The 17,353-nt window shown below is 47.4% G+C and overlaps 1 protein-coding gene across 1 annotated transcript in view; it reads left to right on the top strand.

Moving 5' to 3' along the window:
* Positions 1–17,353, top strand: part of LOC123376670 (phosphatidylinositol 3-kinase regulatory subunit gamma) — a 183,558-nt gene that overhangs the window by 99,976 nt on the left and 66,229 nt on the right. The window lies entirely within an intron of this gene.

The following is a 17,353-nucleotide window of genomic DNA, read 5'->3' as shown; positions in this document are numbered from 1 at the left end:
GTCATTCTCTTTGCATAGGCTAGCGGCATCTCTGGCTGCACGGGCTGTTGGCTTGCACGCTAGCCACTCCAACTCCAGCAATCCTGCCCCCTAGTCTCTTCAAGAATTTCTCATAGACACAGGGCAGGGTAGTTAGATGCTGTGGTTAGATGATGGGGGAAAACGGTAGAGAGGGGAGTTGGCACACAGTTTAACTAAACCATCAGTGTGTCTTCTCTTCTGGAACCTTTTTGCCAGCTGCCTTTCTGGGCTGGATGCAGAGTCAAGACATCACTGTATTGTATCTATAGGACATCCAGCCATTACAACTGACCTCTGTTCAAGCCCCCATCCCCTCCAAAGCCAACGGCGAGATCTCCAATGAACTTTGGAGTCGGGGAAGAAAATCCTTGAAGCCTTCTTCCTTTCTAGTAGAAACCGCCTCGGACGCCTTTCTCGCTCTGCTCTTGAATTTGGTGTCGTTAGGGACATCTACAGCACTGTGATTCCGTTATGATGAGCTGCTTGTGTGAGTGTACAATCAATCCCTTATCTAAGACCTTGGCCTCTCCCATGGTCTCTGGGAAGATGACTAATTGGGTCATCTGGCAGAGCAGGGGGTTCCCAAGGTTTACCAAACCATGTGGCAGCTGGCCAGGCCCCCGCGGGCTGCTCCTGTTCTGCACAGATCGGCGCAGAGCAGCTGCCTGCACTTTTAATAAAACAGAACTGCGGCCTGCAAGTCCAAGCCCCAGCGTGCAACGCCCTGTCTGGATCCAAGCGGCCAGTCTCGATGGTGGCGAGAAAAGGGGAGTCTTGCCTGAGCTAAGTGAAAACAGAGTCGGGACTTCATTGTTCAGCACACAGAGAAGGAGGAAAAATGCCTCCGCTGACGGGAGAGAGGCATCGAGGGTGAGAAGGAACAGAACTCAGCATTCCTGAGGCACGTGAGACGCTGCGTGTTTAGAGCCAGTGAAGGGACTGGAGATGGTGGAGCGGGAACCTTGCCTTTCTCCCTCCTCATCCGCACACTGAGAGATCATTGACAGCTAAATTGCTGCTGCTGCTGCTAAACATGCACCACTTCCAGCACCCAGGGGACGGGGGGGACCTGATCCTGACCTCTTAAGCATCGGTAGAGTTTAGGTCTTTGGGATGAAAGTCGCTGGGTGTGGAGGCAGGTATGAACGCACTGGTTGCAGCTCAATAGTTAAGGTTGAATTGAGTTTTGCACTTAATGCATGAATAGAAGGATTTATTAACTGTTATTATGTCCGTTGCATTATTCATTATCCCATCAGCGTCGATACTAATGCCTTTTGCTCTGGCCCCGTGCTGACCCTCAGCAAACAAGGTCTCTCTTTGATTGATACGTGCTCCTCTTCCCACTGCTTGTGCTTCCATTTGGCGTGCAGTCTGAAAACTCCCAGCCTTTGAAGGGTTACAGCATTTATAAAACCAGCCTCCAACCTCCCAGTCCGTATCAACAGAGACCTTTGGAAGAGGGTGTTTTTCGCCTTCCCCTGGAGCGCTGAGCTGTGATTTAGGTGATTACTTGGCTACGGTCAGTGCAGTTCCCCTGGTCAGTTTCCTGCCATTGCAGTGGGGATGAGTATCAGCGGAGATCAGCCCTTTCCACCTTCCATTTCTATGTTTCTGTTGCTTTGATCTTGGGCACTATGCAAAAAAAAAAAAAAAAGGTGGGGGTGGGAAGGGAAGCACGTGCTCTCGCCATGTGAAAGGCCCACAGTGTGCCATCTCTTCACAGCAAATACTCTTCAGCAAGTTAGAAGGGTGTATTGATTTGATCAGTGCACGTAGCTTTCGCAGTGCATTAAAAGCACTGATTATAATTATCTGCCTTATTTCCCAGGAGCCTCCTTCCTTAATGCCCCTTACAGAGAAGATGTAGTTGATTGGAACTTCCCCATGAAAAAAACCAAAATATCGACAGCTCCGTCCAATGTCGATTCTCTAATCTCGCTCTGAAACAGGTTGCCGTGGTATGTGCAGGCTAGCGGGGAGGGGGAAGGGGGAGGGGGAAATCCCCGGTCACTTAAGTGCTGCGTCTGGAGCGCCTTTCTCAGAGCAAGATACGGAAACTCATTGTTGAATGCACTTTAGCATTGTGTTTAATGCCTGCCATGCTCCCTGTAGCAAATCCGTCTCGCTCTTCCCACAGTGCTTTCTCCTGCCCTCTCCCTCCCTCAATGGCCTGGGGAGGTCAGTCCTTTTTTAAGTTATGTTCCTCTCTGCAGAAATTCAATTACATTCATGCCTCATGCCCAATGCAACCACGGGGTGCATAGGGGAGTTACCCAATGGGAGCCTTGCATGTGCAAATAAAGGCAGAATTTGGGCCTTTCATTGCAGGGACCAGATCCAGGTGCCCTGAGCGACTAGGTGTCATGTAAGGGGTGTCCACAGGGGTGGGAGGAATGGAATCCTCCTCACTCCAAACCCTAGGGACACCCAAACGCTGCAGCCACACGCAGGGTTTCCCCTGTTCCTTGCAGGCCTTGAGCACCTGTGCAAGGTTGATTTGACCCTAAGCGTTCAGCATTTAAGGAGCGAGTCAGTGCTTGTGTGTGGTACTAAAAGGAGGAGGAGGTAGAAGAAACAGGTATTTTTAGAGGTCATCAAATACCCACAGGCCTAAAAATGGGGCGATTTCCAGAACTCATGTAGGAAGGGGGTGACTCTTTGTGAGATGCAACTGAAGCTTCATCAGGGCTCCCTGCGTGCATCCATGACAGGTGGGTGGGATCGGTGGGCTCCCTTCTGCGTGGACTCACCCTTGCAGAGGCTGGTGGATCTGTGAGTGTGTGGTAGCGGGTGCAAAACAGTGACGCTGCTTGCACGGCAGTGGGAATAATCCCCGCCCCACCCTTCGGCCCCAGCACATCTGTGCAGCACGCAGCCTGGTTACTCGGGAGGTCAGCGATCAGCTCCTTTGTGTGGCATGCAGCCTGTTTCTGACATCTCTGGCTGTGGAGATCTGGAGCAGCTGGGGCTCTGCTGAGAATGAAATCCGAAGCGAACGGGTCTGCCGGAGCGTCTCCCAAACTGCCCCAGCGTAGGCTTATTCCAGTCAGTGCTCAGCACAGACCTGCTGCACCGACACAGACGAGCATAAAACAACTGCAGTGCTATTTTTGTGGCAGGATTTTTTTTTATCATTATGGTGCGCATTCCAAATGGAGCCTTCGTCTATTTCACAATCTTTTCTTTTAACATTTGAAATGAGCCACTAATCCTGCACGCCCCTGCCAGTGTTTATAAAAGAAGCCACTTGCCAAATCTCAGCTAATTAAAATACTTTTTGTTCTTTTACTGGGGCTTCAGAGATGGGTCAAGGAGGGTGAGGGAACCTGGTTGCCCCATTTCTTCATTCTCCCCCGTACAGGCTGGGAGCAGGGCCAGCATGACTCACTCGGCTCATTGTTAAGACAGGACAAGTATTTGTATGTTAGCCGCAAAACCATAGATGGCACAGCTGCCGTTTACAGTAAATCTGAGTAACTTGTTTTGGGCACAGCGTTTGAAGTACTGTATGCATAAAACTAGCTGTATCCTACTGGAACAATCGAATCCTTCCTGCGTCTGCCATGTCCCCTGTGCTCTCTCACGTTCCCTGCACACTGGCGTGCTTTGCCCTTTGCCATACCAGAGTCCAGGCAGGTTTCTTTTGCATTATATTCTAAGGCTTTTATCTCCCCCATAACGTCAGTGGGTTTGGGCTCAGGCCCTAGATTACTGATTGTGAGATCCTATAAATGTATATGTCCCTGATCCCTTTCTCAGTGAAATATCAGTTTACTTTGAAAAAAATATTTGGGGTCAGATGCAGCAGTCGCCATTAAACTCCTTACAGTGGCCCCTGAAAATTATTCCCTTTAAGGTGAGGTTGCTGCAGTTTTCCAGATGAAGCGAAATGAGAACTGCAAATACAGCTGTCGGGTCAATTAGACAAAAGCAACATTGTCAAGATGTTAGCGGCAACCGCTGTATGCAGTGTCGTCGGTGTGCAGTTGATGGCACGGCCCAGATCCGCTGCTGGAGTAAATCAGATTAGCTCCAGTCAATGCCAGTTTACACCAGCTGATATGGTTTTTTAAAAGGAATCCACCCCCATCATCGTTGACTTTAAAATATAGGGCCAGGTCATAGCTAGGCGCATGCCTGTGCTGGACCAATCCCAACCACGATCCTTGAACCAGCAATGCAAGTCGTTTCCAAAATGGGGCAGGGCCATGGCTGTCTTTCCCAGGAAGTGGAGCACAGATGTACTTAACCGCATGCTCCATCAAGGGCCATTTTCTTTGCCCCTTGATGAATGCACTTTACGATGAAATTCAGCAATCCAGCATCAAACCTATGTACCCCTCTGCAAAGTGCTGACGTGATCCACAGGTTCTGTGCTTGCCCAGTCGATGGGGTGAGGTGAATTTCACCCTTAATACTAAAGTAGACAATATCGCTAACCCCAAATATTCAGAAATCATGAGGTTGTCTTAAAGATCATGAGATTTTGAAAAAGAATCATTGATTGGTTCTTTTTGTTTGCCTTCCAGTCAGGGGTGAAAGTAACTGAAAGGACTTACCGGTACGCCGGAGTCCTGAGTGGGGGCGTGACCTCAACCGGAAGAGGCGTTTAAAGGCTCTGGCTGGGAGCCCCAGGGCCTTTAAATCACCCGGGAGCTACCAGCTGCAGAGGCAGCTGGGAGCCCCGGGGCTCCGGGGCGAAATAAAGGGCCCAGGGCTCTGGCCGCCGCGGAGCTCCGGGCCCTTTAAAGCACCGCCCAAGCCCTGCTGCCGGAGCTCCAGCAGCGGCGTTTTAAAGGGCCCGGGGCTTCCCACAGCAGCTGGAGCTATGGGCCCTTTAAATCCCCACCCGAGCCCGGCTGCCAGAGCTCTGGCAGTGATTTAAAGGGCCCAGGGCTCCCCGCAGTGGCTGGAGCCCTGGGCCCTTTAAATCACCGCCCGGGAAGCCAGTCCGGCACGGCGTACCAGCTCTTGCCAGTACGCCGTGCAATACCGGACCGGCTTACTTTCACCTCCGCTTCCAGTATGGGGCCTTGGGGTGATCTTTTCAAGCTTTTCTCCGCAACTACAAAGGCTAGAAACTTACTTCTTTAAAAAAAATGTGAAAGCTCCGATTTGTATATAATCCCATGACTCTAGGAGGTGGAGTTTAAAGAAAAATATCAAATAGCACGAGACTTGCAATGAAATCATAAGGGCTGGCAACAATGTGAAGGTTACATGGACTTGTTGAGTGGAGAATATGATGTGTTTGGAATAACTGTACCAAAGAGTCTGGAAACAAACTGGGAAGAACCAACAACTGCTTTTTACTGAGCGAGAAATTCAACTATGCACTCGGGAGAGACTCCGCTCAGTCTGAATCCAGACTCCCCTAGCAGGATACTGAATGGTAACACATCCAACAGAAGGAACTCAAGACAGATGCATTATTCTCCCATCAGAACAAACTCCTGAGGGCACGATCACCTAGCGGTGTCTGGGAGCTCACTAACCATTTGGGGGGGGGGGGGAGTTCACCACACACATACATATCAGCAAGAATGTGCAAAGTTTTGCTGTCAAATCTGCGCTGACTGTGTCCCGTGGATATTGTGCACTTGTTCTGTGGACAGAACTCCCCTTCACATGAAGGAGAGTTGTGCACAGGAAGTGAGCCAGGGACACGAATTCGGATATAACGTGGTAAAGCAGTGCTCTGGGAGGGGCAGGGCTGCGCACTCTGGCGGATCAAAGCAAGTTTGATATAACACGGTTTCACCTATAACGCGGTAAGATTTTTTGGCTCCGGAGGAGAGTGTTATATTAGGGTAGAGGTGTATATGCATACGGTATATTATGTGCACCAATATGGAGGTGATGTGTGACGTGACATGACCCTGTGTGACACATCACCTGTATATTGGTGCCCATAACAAAATTCATGTGGTGGGGGTGGGGCCGAGGGATTCGGAGTGTGGCGGGGGCTCAGGGCTGGGGCAGACGGTTGGAGTGCAGGGGGTGAGGGCTCCAGCTGGGAGTGCAGGCTCCAGGGTGAGGCCGGGGATGAGGGGTTTGGGGTGCAGGAGGGTGCTCCGAGGCGCAGCACCTGGGCAGGAGTGGAAGAGGCTCCCCTCCACCAACTGTGGCAGGTCCAGGCCGGAGCTGGGTTGGGGCCGCAAGATAGGCGCCCCTCCCCCGGCCGCAGCAGGTCTGCGCCGGGCCTTGGTTGGAGCCGTGGCAGGTCCAGGACTGGGTTTGGGCCGCCCTTCCCCCAGCCACCGCAGCATAGCCGGCCAGGGCTGCGTTCGGTCTGCCCCTCCCCCAGCCACCGCGGCAGGTCCAGCTGGGGCTGCAGGCCGCCCCTCCGCCATTCACGCAGCCGGGCGGGTTCCCTGAGCGCCTGTGCAGCGCTAAATAGGCTGCTGCGCGGCCACGTGGCTGCACAGCTTACAGGGATCTTAGGTCTACACTAGAAACTTGCATCGGTACAGGAGCACCACAGTAGAGTTTCTGGTGAAGACGCTCTAAGATGATGGGAGATTGTTCTCCTGCCAGGTTAATAACTCCACCTCTGTGAGAGGTGGTAGCTATGCCGACAGGAGACGCTCTCCGGACGACACAGCACTGTCTACACAAAGGGCTGTGGTCAGTAAAACTATGTTGCTCAGAGGTTAAGATTAGTGCACTTCCAGAGTGCATTAAGCCAAACTACACAACGGCTCTCAGTGCACAGTAAGAGTGTCCGTGTGGGGAGTTCGTGGGGAGTACCTACTGCACACCAGCTACTGCGGTCTCTTTCCTCATGTAGACAAGCCCTAAGGGCCGAAGTTTGCCTTGGTTTTGGTGGCTGCACTTTGCAGTATTTTTCAAAAACTATCTGCAAACATTGTGAGTTGCATTCTGAAGGCTGTAGTCGTTGTAATAGTTGTTCTGTCGGATCCCAGCACTAGTGCTCAGGGAACAGAGATTTGCCGTCAATCAACACGATTACAAAATACAATTGCTTGGTCCATACAAAATAATTTAATTTCACATTTTGCTGTGACTTTTTCCCTGAGTAAAAAAGCTTCCATTCTGAGGTTGTCGTGTGTGTGTGTGTGTGTGTGTGTGTGTGTGTGTGTGTGTGTGTGTGTGTGTGTGTGTGTGTGTGTGTGTGATGATGATGATGAGGTCACAAATCTCTTTCAAATATGTCATCTTGTCATATCAGAACACACTGCTGACTAAACTCTGTTGGCCAAATTCATAACTGACTTAACCTTGTCAAAATCAGTGGAGTCACAAGGGTGATTAATTTGGCCCATTGGCATCAAGCTTTTCTCTTCCTAATGAAAGATGGAGATTCAAGCATGTATCTCAGCTCTTTCCCCAGCACTATCGATCTGCTAAGTTTAAACGTGTCTATCCAGGCCTTTCAATCTAACGTTCAAAATTGTGTGACAGGCTCCTTTTTATTCATTTATTTATTTTTGTTTGAAACCGACAGCGGTACAGCTGCCCCCCTCGCTTACTAGAGCACCTGGGCTGGAGAGCAGCTTGCCTTTCTGTTATTATACACAGAGCTGGTCAAAGTTTTTCATTGAAACGTTTTTTGGACAAAAAAGAAAGGGTTTTTCATTCAAAAGGAAACTTTTCACACCCAAATTTCACTTTGGCCAAATTTTCTGGTTTTCAGATGAAAACCAGAAACCAAAATTTTGCTTGTAAAAGTTGAGACACTGATTTAGTTAAACTAGTGCAACCCCTTTTGTGTGGACCCTTTTAAATTGGTTTCGAGATGTCTTATATTGATTTAGTGGAAGTCAATTCCTTCTTGATATAAGGTACTTCTACACTGTTTTAAGAGTGTCCACACAGTGCGGTTGCACTGATTTAACTAAATCGATCTAGTTAATTCAGTACAACTTTTGCGTCGGCAAAGCCTACACTGGTAGCAAAAAGGGCTTTGGCCCCAATTCAGAAAGATATTCAAACATGTGCCTAATTTTAATGAGGAGTCTCATTGAAGTCAATGGGGAAACTCGCTTGTTTAAAGTTGGACATGTGCTTAAAAGTGCCTTGCTAGGTTGGTGTCTGACACTGACTGATACGGAATCAGACAAACCTGAACATACTCCCCCTGCATTAAAAGTTGGAAATTCCAACCTGGCCCTTACACCCAGCCTGTTGTGCCCACGTACTGCAGTGTGTATGATTACAGTATACATGAAAGCAGCCACTGTATAATGGTGACATCATGTTTTCTGTTTTACCTGCTGTTTTCAGTCACTGTAACTCTCTAATGTCTTCTCCTTTGGAACTGAAAAGATCCAGGCTTTTGTCCCTGAGCAAAAATGGTTTTGAAGTTTTTTGACTGAAGAGGAGAGTGGAAATTTCCTATTGTAATAATAATAAAAAAAATAAATCTTGCCAGACCTTTTATGAACAGCTCTGCAGCCCAAATGGCTCAGGATTGAAAGTTGAGGCGAGGTGCCTTCAAATGTGCCATCGACGTTTGGTTTTGATATGACCAAGGTATGCCCCTCTGAAAATCACATGCATTACATTTTTCACAGCATTCACCGAGCTCTGAAAGCGTGATGCTAAGGGGGTGCGTTGTGCCTGAATGCGTGTGTGTAGTACCTTATATCAAGAAGGAATTGCAGGGTGGGGGACAGATAGCTCAGTGGTTTGAGGATTGGCCTGCTAAACCCAGGGTTGTGAGTTCAATCCTTGAGGGGGTCACTTAGGGATCTGGGGTAAAAAAAAATTGGTCCTGCTAGTGAAGGCAGGGGGCTGGACTCAATGACCTTTCAAGGTCCCTTCCAGTTCTAGGAGATTGGTATATCTCCTTTTATTACCTAGTATAAAGTGCAATGAAAATACCCAGGTTACAGAGGGATGCTGCATGCTTGTGAGGTTTGCAAGAGGGACTCCCACTCTGATGCATCTTTGGGGACAGGAGTGGATGCTGCATTTCCCTCAGTGTACACAAGAAGGCCTCTCTCTTACAGGCCTGCTGTATTAAGTGCACAGTGCAGGACATTTCAGTGGTTTATTGCCATATTATTCTAGATTGTGGGATTTACACACATCATTGCCAAAGTTTTACAAACCAGGGAATCGTTGAGCAGCTAGAGAGTGAAACTACATCTTTCAATTATTTCCATTTTTTTTATGTACACAAAAGACATTCAAAAACTGCACTAAATGAATCTTAGTTACAGAGTGAGGAAATGCCCAAAATGGGATTGCACATGCAGATTTCACTCTGGCCCCTTGTGGGCAACATGCCAAAATAAAGTTTTCAAGGACATGACCACTACCTGTCTCAAAAAATTGTAATACCCTCGCCTACCCTCCCATTCAGTCTATACGTATACCAGTTGTACTACACTACACTGCTTTGTGGGTGCCAGAGGAACCCAATGAGAATCATTTAGCTGAAAAGTGCACAGTAATCGGTATGTACACAGCATAGTGTGTATCAATTATTCAACACAATAACAGTAAAAATGTACTGTGATATATAGGCCACCTAAGTTCACTGTCTTAGCCCCTGCTATGCACCTCAGAAGGGCTGTGAATCTTGCTGAAAAGAAAAGCTAAAGTACTTGGGTGTTAACAACACATGAGATTTGGGCCATAGATACCCAACGCTGTCAGTCTCCTTTGACTATTCCATACCTTAGAGAGAAGAGAATATATCACAACCCATGCATCGGTCTGAGTCTGTTCTCATTCTAACACTGGTGTAAATCCAGGCCAACTCCTCGGAAGCCGTGAGTTATACCGCTGTCACTGAGATCAGAACCTGCCACTACGTCAATAACTATAGACTCGACCAGTCTGACCCTTAAAGGGTTAGCAGAATAATGTATACAAGGGTTTTTAAAATATTACAAGTATCTAAGGGTGTCGCTATGGTACTGAGCAATGGTAAGTGATCATTTGTGTAATTAAAAACTATAATATAAGGAATGTACAGAAGAGGGCAGAGTTAAGGTTGTGTATGCTATACAGCCTTAATTATTGCATTTCCTGACTTTTGATTGCGGCTTAATCTTGCATCCTTAACTTTCTGTGCATGTAGTTTTTTGTATAGAGTTATAAGTAAGGTTAACCACATACTGGTCTTAGGGCCTGGAAATCCCCAGGTAGAACAGCATGAGAGAGAGAGAGATGTTTGACCAGAATGAATATCATACCTCTTTGAGTTTGGGACTGTATTCTTGATGTTTCATATCCTTTCTTCTGGGGACTTGATTTTTTTTTTTTTTTTGGCAGGGGAGGAAGGGAAGGGAAATGCATTTTTTTTTTAAAAAAAAGAGAGCATCTATCTATTGAGGAAGCCTGGTCCAGTGGCTAGGAAGTAGTCTGGAGGACCAAGACACATGGATTCCCATTGCTGTTCTCCTGCTAACCTGCTGTGTGACTTTGGGAAAGTCACTTACTTACATTTTCTGTGCCTCAGCTGTCCCATCTGCAAAATGGGAACGATTAAATGTACCCACTTTTGTAAAGTGCTTTGATCTCTAGAGATAAAATGCAAGTGCTAATTAATAGTAATATCCTGAAAAGCATCAAATAGTTGTCCTTCCCCTTTAGTTATGATCTAACATGTCAATATGTATTGAAACCAGTTTTTCCAAGTATATTATTTATCTGAGTGTACTGGCCCCTTTACCATTATGGTCTATCTTGTAATTATATATTCCCTTTAAAAAGTGAGTACATAGTATTTACCCATTAAGACATCCGTTTCACTGGGGAGCATGGATCTGGGTATCCCGTCAGTCTGTACCTTGAAGCTAGTAGTGGTTTAATGCAGATGGGTCTATTTGAAATAAGGTTTTGTATAAGTTCTTGTAGGTGAGTAGAAATATCCCTGAGGATTCTCTTGTAAGCCCCATACCAGCCCGGAGGCTGACTGGATAGGTTATTGTTGCCGCAGCAGTGGATAATCTCCCTGATGCCTTCCCTCTAGAGCGAGATAGGGTGGGTCAGGCATTCTAATCCCAATCTCAGTCATTTATTTCTATCCCAGTGTGTTGGGGTGTGCATACCCTGCACTAGCCAAGACAGGGTTAAACCCACACTATGGACAGCAGACGTCCCGCCCCCTAGGCTGGACTGGGCATGCTCCAGATGCTGCAACAGTATAAAGGGAGGAAGCCCAGATCATTCGAGGCTAGATGCCAGAGGGGAAGGATCTGTGTTGGAAGATCCCGCCGAGGACTGGCTACAGCCCCTGTCTGCGGGGATCAGAGTCCCCAAGGGTCAGCTTGGACCCCTGCGACCAACGGAGCCCCAGGAAATGACCGGTGCTGCGGAGCCTGGAGACCCCGAAGCCCCATGGACTGCCTCACCAGAGACAACAGTGGGTGGGAGGGAGGGTGAAGGAGGGTGTCTCCCACCCAGGTAAGCTCAGCGTGTTTTGGTGGGATTCCTCGCTGAGCCAGTGACAGACCGCTTCGCCACTGCCAGGGCCCTGGGTTGGGGCCTGGTGGAGTCGGATGGACCCGGGCCCACCTACCTGGGCTGCCAGCCACCCTGGCTGGTGGCCCATTGGCTGTTGGCTACTAGGCCACACTGCCTGCACCAAAGGGCCACACTATTGACTCTGGCCACGTTGCCCTGTATAGAAGGGCAGCACTATTAACTCTAGCTGCTAGGCCATGCTGCCCTGGGCACCAGGGCTATTAACTTTATGCTGGTCCTTAGACCCCGGGGTGGCGAGGTCAGAGATGGACAAGTGGACTCAATGGCAGTGTCTGCGTATCCCCTGGCACCCATCTTGTTGGGCCAGGATGTGCATACAACGCCACACCCAGGATCTACACTTTATAAGTATTGCCCTCTGTGACGGGTTGGATCACAGAAACCCCCTTGGGAGCTGCCAGCCAATGTGCCACGACTACTTCTATTCCTGTTTTCCCTGCCAGCTCAGGACTCCAGCACCCTGTCTTGCTGAGCCAGACGCTTCCGTCTGCTCCAGCACAGACCCAGAGTCTGAATTACTTGCCCCAAAGCTGCAGGTTTACCTGAAAGCAGCTCACAGAAGTGTGCTTGTCTTTAGCAGATGCCCAACTCCCAATGGGGTCTAAACCCAAATAAATCTGTTTTGCCCTGTATAAAGCTTATGCAGGGTAAACTCATAAATTGTTCACCCTCTGTAACACTGATAGAGAGAGATGCCCAGTTGTTTGCTCCCCCAGGTATTAACACATACTCCGAGTTAATTAATAAGTAAAAAGTGATTTATTAAATAGAGAAAGTAGGCTTTAAGTGCTTCCAAGTAGTAACAGACAGAACAAAGTGAGTCACCAAGCCAAATAAAATAAAATGCGCAAATCTATATCTAATTAAACTAAATACAGATAAGATCCTCACCGGTTCCAGAATGCTCCCTTTTACAGACTGATCTCCTTTTAGCCTGGGTCCAGCAATCACTCACCCCCACCCTGTAGTTACTGTCCTTTGTTCCAGTTTCCTTTAAGTGTGTGTGTGGGGGGGGGGGGGGGGTGACGCTCCTTCTTTAGCCAGCTGAAGACAAAATGGAGAGGTCTCCCACGGGTTTAAATAGATTTTCTCTTGTGGGTGGAGACCCCCTTCCTCACTCCTATGCAAAGTCCAGCTCCAGGATGGAGTTCTGGAGTCACCTGGGCAAGTCACATGTCCATGCATGACTCAGTCTTTACAGGGAGAAGCCATTGTCCACATGGTATCTTGTATGTCTCCAGGACGACTTCTTATGTGGATTGGAGCCTTCCAAGCTCTTTTGTCTGTTAAATGCTTCCTGACTGAGCACCTAATTTGCACATTCCTTTCCCAAGAAGTGACCAAATGTTCTAACTAAGGCTACTTAGAAATCAAGCAATTATACAGCCAACGTTCATAACTTTGAACACACAAATGGTGCCTGCATACAACTAGGCTGAACATAACCAGTAGATCGTAGCCTTTACATAGCTATGTTACATGGCATATGTAGCAAAACCCTATTCCAGTTATATCATACATACATTTATGAGCACCCCCACCCCATAAAGCCTTATGGGGTACACTGTCACACCCTCAAAGCCAGGCAGTGCCATATTTGTGTTCACTTGTTTAAAGAAAAATGAAAGTGACTTTGCAAACAAATAGAAGGGGAGAAAGTGAGTCAAACTGGGGTTTTCCAGCCATGCTAGTTGTGATTATTTATTTGTATTATCATAGCACCCAGGAGCCCTAGTCATGGACCTGTACAAACCCAGAACAAAGAGATGGCCCCTGCCCCCAGGAACTTACCATGTAACGATAAGACTGGAGACAGTAAATGGATACAGACAGATGGGAGAGTCCAGGGAACCAATGAGACAATATTGGACTACGTGATAGGCAGTCTTTTTAGAGAGGGACTGGGCATTCCAGAGACAGCAGGAGACGAGAAGTGGGAATGGAAGGAGGGGAACGGCATGAGGTTAGGAATGGTGGCACAAGATCTGAGGTGTAGCCTGGACTCCACCCACAAAGAAATAACTGTAAGTCTGCTGCCCCAGGATACCAAATTACTTCATGAATTAAATATGCCACCACCCCTTTAAGGTAGGGACATAGTGGTGTCCCCATTTTACTGGGGACACTGAGGCATAGAGGAATTAAGCGACTATCCCAAGGTCACATGGGAAAACCTGTAGAAGAGCCTGGAAGTGAGGCCAAATGTGCTGACTACCAGTTCTGTGCTTAACTTCATGGCCGTCCTCCTACTTATGAGCAGCAAAAGAATAACTTTGATCTGAGTTCCTCAAGAAAAATTAACTCTAGCATTAGAGCTGGTGATTAACACAATCATTAGCGGGATTAATGTTGGAGTTGCCAAAAATTAATCCAGTTAACGATTGCATATTTTCCTGTCACGCATATTTTATGGCTGAGCAGCATTAGCGCCACCATTATGAAGAAAATATGGCCAGGTGATTAGGGCCCCCAATTCAGCCAAGCAAACATGCTTGTAACTCTAAGCACATGAGGAATTCTGTCCCTATTCAGTAACGCACTTAAGCACATGCTTTGGAAACCGAGTGTTCTAGTCAACGGGACACCGAGCTGTGAGTCAGCCTGGGTTCTGTTCTTGGCTTGGTCTCTGACCAGGTCATAGACTATAGACTTTAAGGTCAGAAGGGACCATTGTGATCATCTACTCTGACCTTCTGCACATTGCAGGCCACAGAACCTCACCCACCCATTCCTGTAATAGACAAGGGCCTAACCTCTGGCCGAGTTACTCAAGTCCTCAAATCATGGTTTAAAGATTTCAAATTACAGAGATTCCACACTTCACTCAAGTTTAAAGCAGCAAGTGACTTCTGCCCCATGCTGCAGAGGAAGGTGAAAAAACCCCAGAGTCTCTGCCAATCTGACCCAGAGGAAAATTCCTTCCCAACCCCAAATACGGTGATCAGTTAGACCCTGAGCATGTGGACAAGACCCACCAGCCAGACACCTGGGAAAGAATTCTCTGTAGTAACACAGAGCCCTCCCCGTCTAATGTCCTGTCTCCAGCCGTTGGGGATTTTTGCTCCTTACAGTCACTGATGGGCTACATGCCATCATAGGCAGTCCCATCATACCATCCCCTCCATCAACATATCCAGCTCAGTCTTGAAGCCAGTTAGGTTTTTTGCCCCCACTGCTCCCCTTGGAAGGCTGTTCTGGAACTTCACTCCTCTGGTGGTTAGAAACCTTCATCTCATTTCAAGCCTAAACTTGTTGATGGCCAGTTTATATCCATTTGTTCTTGTGTCCACATTGGCGCTTAACTTAAATAACACCTCTCCCCTCCAGCTGTGTGACCCTGGGCAAGTAATTTCACCTCTGTTTCCCCTCCAACCCTTCAGTCTTGTCCGCTTAGACTGTAAACCCTTTGGGACAGGGACTATCTCTCACTTTGTCCCCAGCCTAATGGTCATGAACTTTATGGATTCGCTGTGACCTCTGGCGAGTTACTTAATAACTTGATGCCTTAACTTATCCGTTTGTAAAATGAGTCAAATATTGGCTTGGTGGGCGGAGAATTAACTCATGTTTGTAAGGCGCATGGAGATCCTCAGATGAAAGGTGCTATGGAGGTGCGAGGTGATGGTATTATAAAATGGAGCGCTGCCTCTCTAGCAATAGGCGCATAGATTATAAAGCCAGAAGAGACCATTGTAAGTTGAAAATAGCCTACCCAAAGGCCCCCCAACACTGCTCAGGTTGAGCCCAGATATCAAGCAAGACAACAATGGGTTTCAAGATGCATGCTCTGGCATCCCAAGGAAGCCAATGAAAGCCTCATTCTTACACAGCAAAAGGCAGACAATGACCTTCTCTAACAGGGCAGAAGTGAATCTTCTGTTAGTAGCATCCCTGCTACTGTAGCTGCATAACAGGAATGGCAGGACTCCCTCTTCCTCTTCTTTCTCACAGTGTAATTAATATAGAGTCTGACCCTGCAGCCCTTAGTCCCATGGATTTCAATGGCATTATTAACATGAGTAAGAGCTGCAAGATCAGCCCCATCATTGCAAAAGAATCCGCCATTAGACCATGTCTTGTGGTTAATTCTGCAAAAATTCCAATGGCATAAAGAAAGCAGAACTTAGTGTCTTTTTGCCTTCCAGTGACCTACAAACCGTTCCTAGCTCGACCATTTTACCTTTGTCTCACGTTACACTGTAAGTTGGACACCCAATGCCTATTTATTTTCACTTCTTTTTGACTTGTCGGTGTGTAAGCTGTTCGCAGGCTTCAGTTGCCCCTTCTGCTTTGCTAAACACTATCGTGTGAGGAGAAGCGTTGTTAAGTCTGAGGGAAAACTGGCAATTACTGGACAGATTGATTTTTTTTGTGGTCAGGTGATTTCGAAAGATCATCCTAAAACGGTACCACTGTTACCAGCTAGCATCTGTCAACCACAGAAAATGTTTCCTCTTACAGTACCATGGGGTGGGGGCAAGCGAGATGGATTTGACAGGATAGCCTGTGGGAAGGTGTCCTGAATCATAAAGAGAGAAGGGAAAAAAGCATCTTGTCTTAACTTCTTTTCAGTGGCGTGTATAGCTTCTGGGTCTTAAGAAAACTCTGACGTCTGTGGATGCTCATTGCCATTGTTCCACATTTTAGTGCTGTGTCAGAGGATGCTGCAGAAGCCCAATTCCATGAATAGACCAATGTGAAAACTTTCTTTCTTCATTCTTCTTCTTTGGGGTGCAAATCAGAGGTTGCAGGGAAATGTCGGCCCTGAAATCCCTTCCCAGTGGCTTAGTAGCAAAGGCAACGGTGGTCCATGCCCAGGGGTCCATGCCCAGTTGCGCATGGCCCTAGAGGCAGGCTGCAAGGGGTTGCTTCTGGTTTTGCTGTCGTGCTGTAGTCTTGTGAAAGACTGACAGGTCAGTGTGACACTGCCATCTCACTAGCCTCATGTTAGGTTTGTGCAGTAAACATTTGCTTTTCATTAACAGCAGGATCCATGTAAAAATTACTATCCTTTCTTATAAAACTCTCCATGGACTGACTCCACCCGATTTCATGGACTTTGTCTCTCCTCCACACCAAAATACCAAGCTCTTTGGTGTCCTGTCAAACAATCTAGCCACTGTTGGCACAACAGCTTTCTCCTCGGCTTCTGCTAGCATCTAGAACCGTCTCCTGGTTCTCTCTCCACCTCACCATCAGCTAACTCATCACCATTTCCGGTCACGATACCATTATTTCTCACTGGATCTTGTTGTTCATGCCATGTCACTTGTGCATGACACCAGAAGAAATCAAGATGGAGTCTCTGGCCAGAGAAGCCTCAAGTCTGTTTAGACCAGATTTTGTCACCTTTGCTCAGGTTGATTTCCATAGGGTTAACTCGTGGATTGCAGAATCTTGTCCACCGTTAAGACAAGAATAAAAGAAAGAAACAATACAGGAAAGAGACTGAGAGAGCAGGACAAGGATGAAGCCAACGAGCCAGATTCTGCCACCCTCACTTTACTCCTTCCGCAGCCCCATTGGAACCAGCATATTCAGATCGTTCTATGGTGAGCTGAGAGACTAACACAGTGGTTACAATTTTTTTGTTAATAATCATTGGTTTTATTTCCCTCATCTGTACTTCTTAATTTCTCCCTCCCGCAATTATTTGATTTTAACTCGAGAGCATTTTGCAAGGCAGTTTGTCTAATAGATGCTACGCAAAACAAAGTTGCATTGTATACATTTGCTTGGACCAAGATAAGAGTTTCAAAACGCCAGCCCAATAAAGATTGCGTCTTCAGATGTTGGCAGCTTTTACAGAGCGCTTAGTGTTTAGGAGCCGGGTGATGTGTTAACCAAGTAACTGTGATTTGCATAG

Source organism: Mauremys mutica, chromosome 8, assembly GCF_020497125.1.
Source record: "Mauremys mutica isolate MM-2020 ecotype Southern chromosome 8, ASM2049712v1, whole genome shotgun sequence".
Taxonomy (NCBI): Eukaryota; Metazoa; Chordata; order Testudines; family Geoemydidae; genus Mauremys; species Mauremys mutica.
This window is presented reverse-complemented; position numbering and strand designations above follow the sequence as displayed.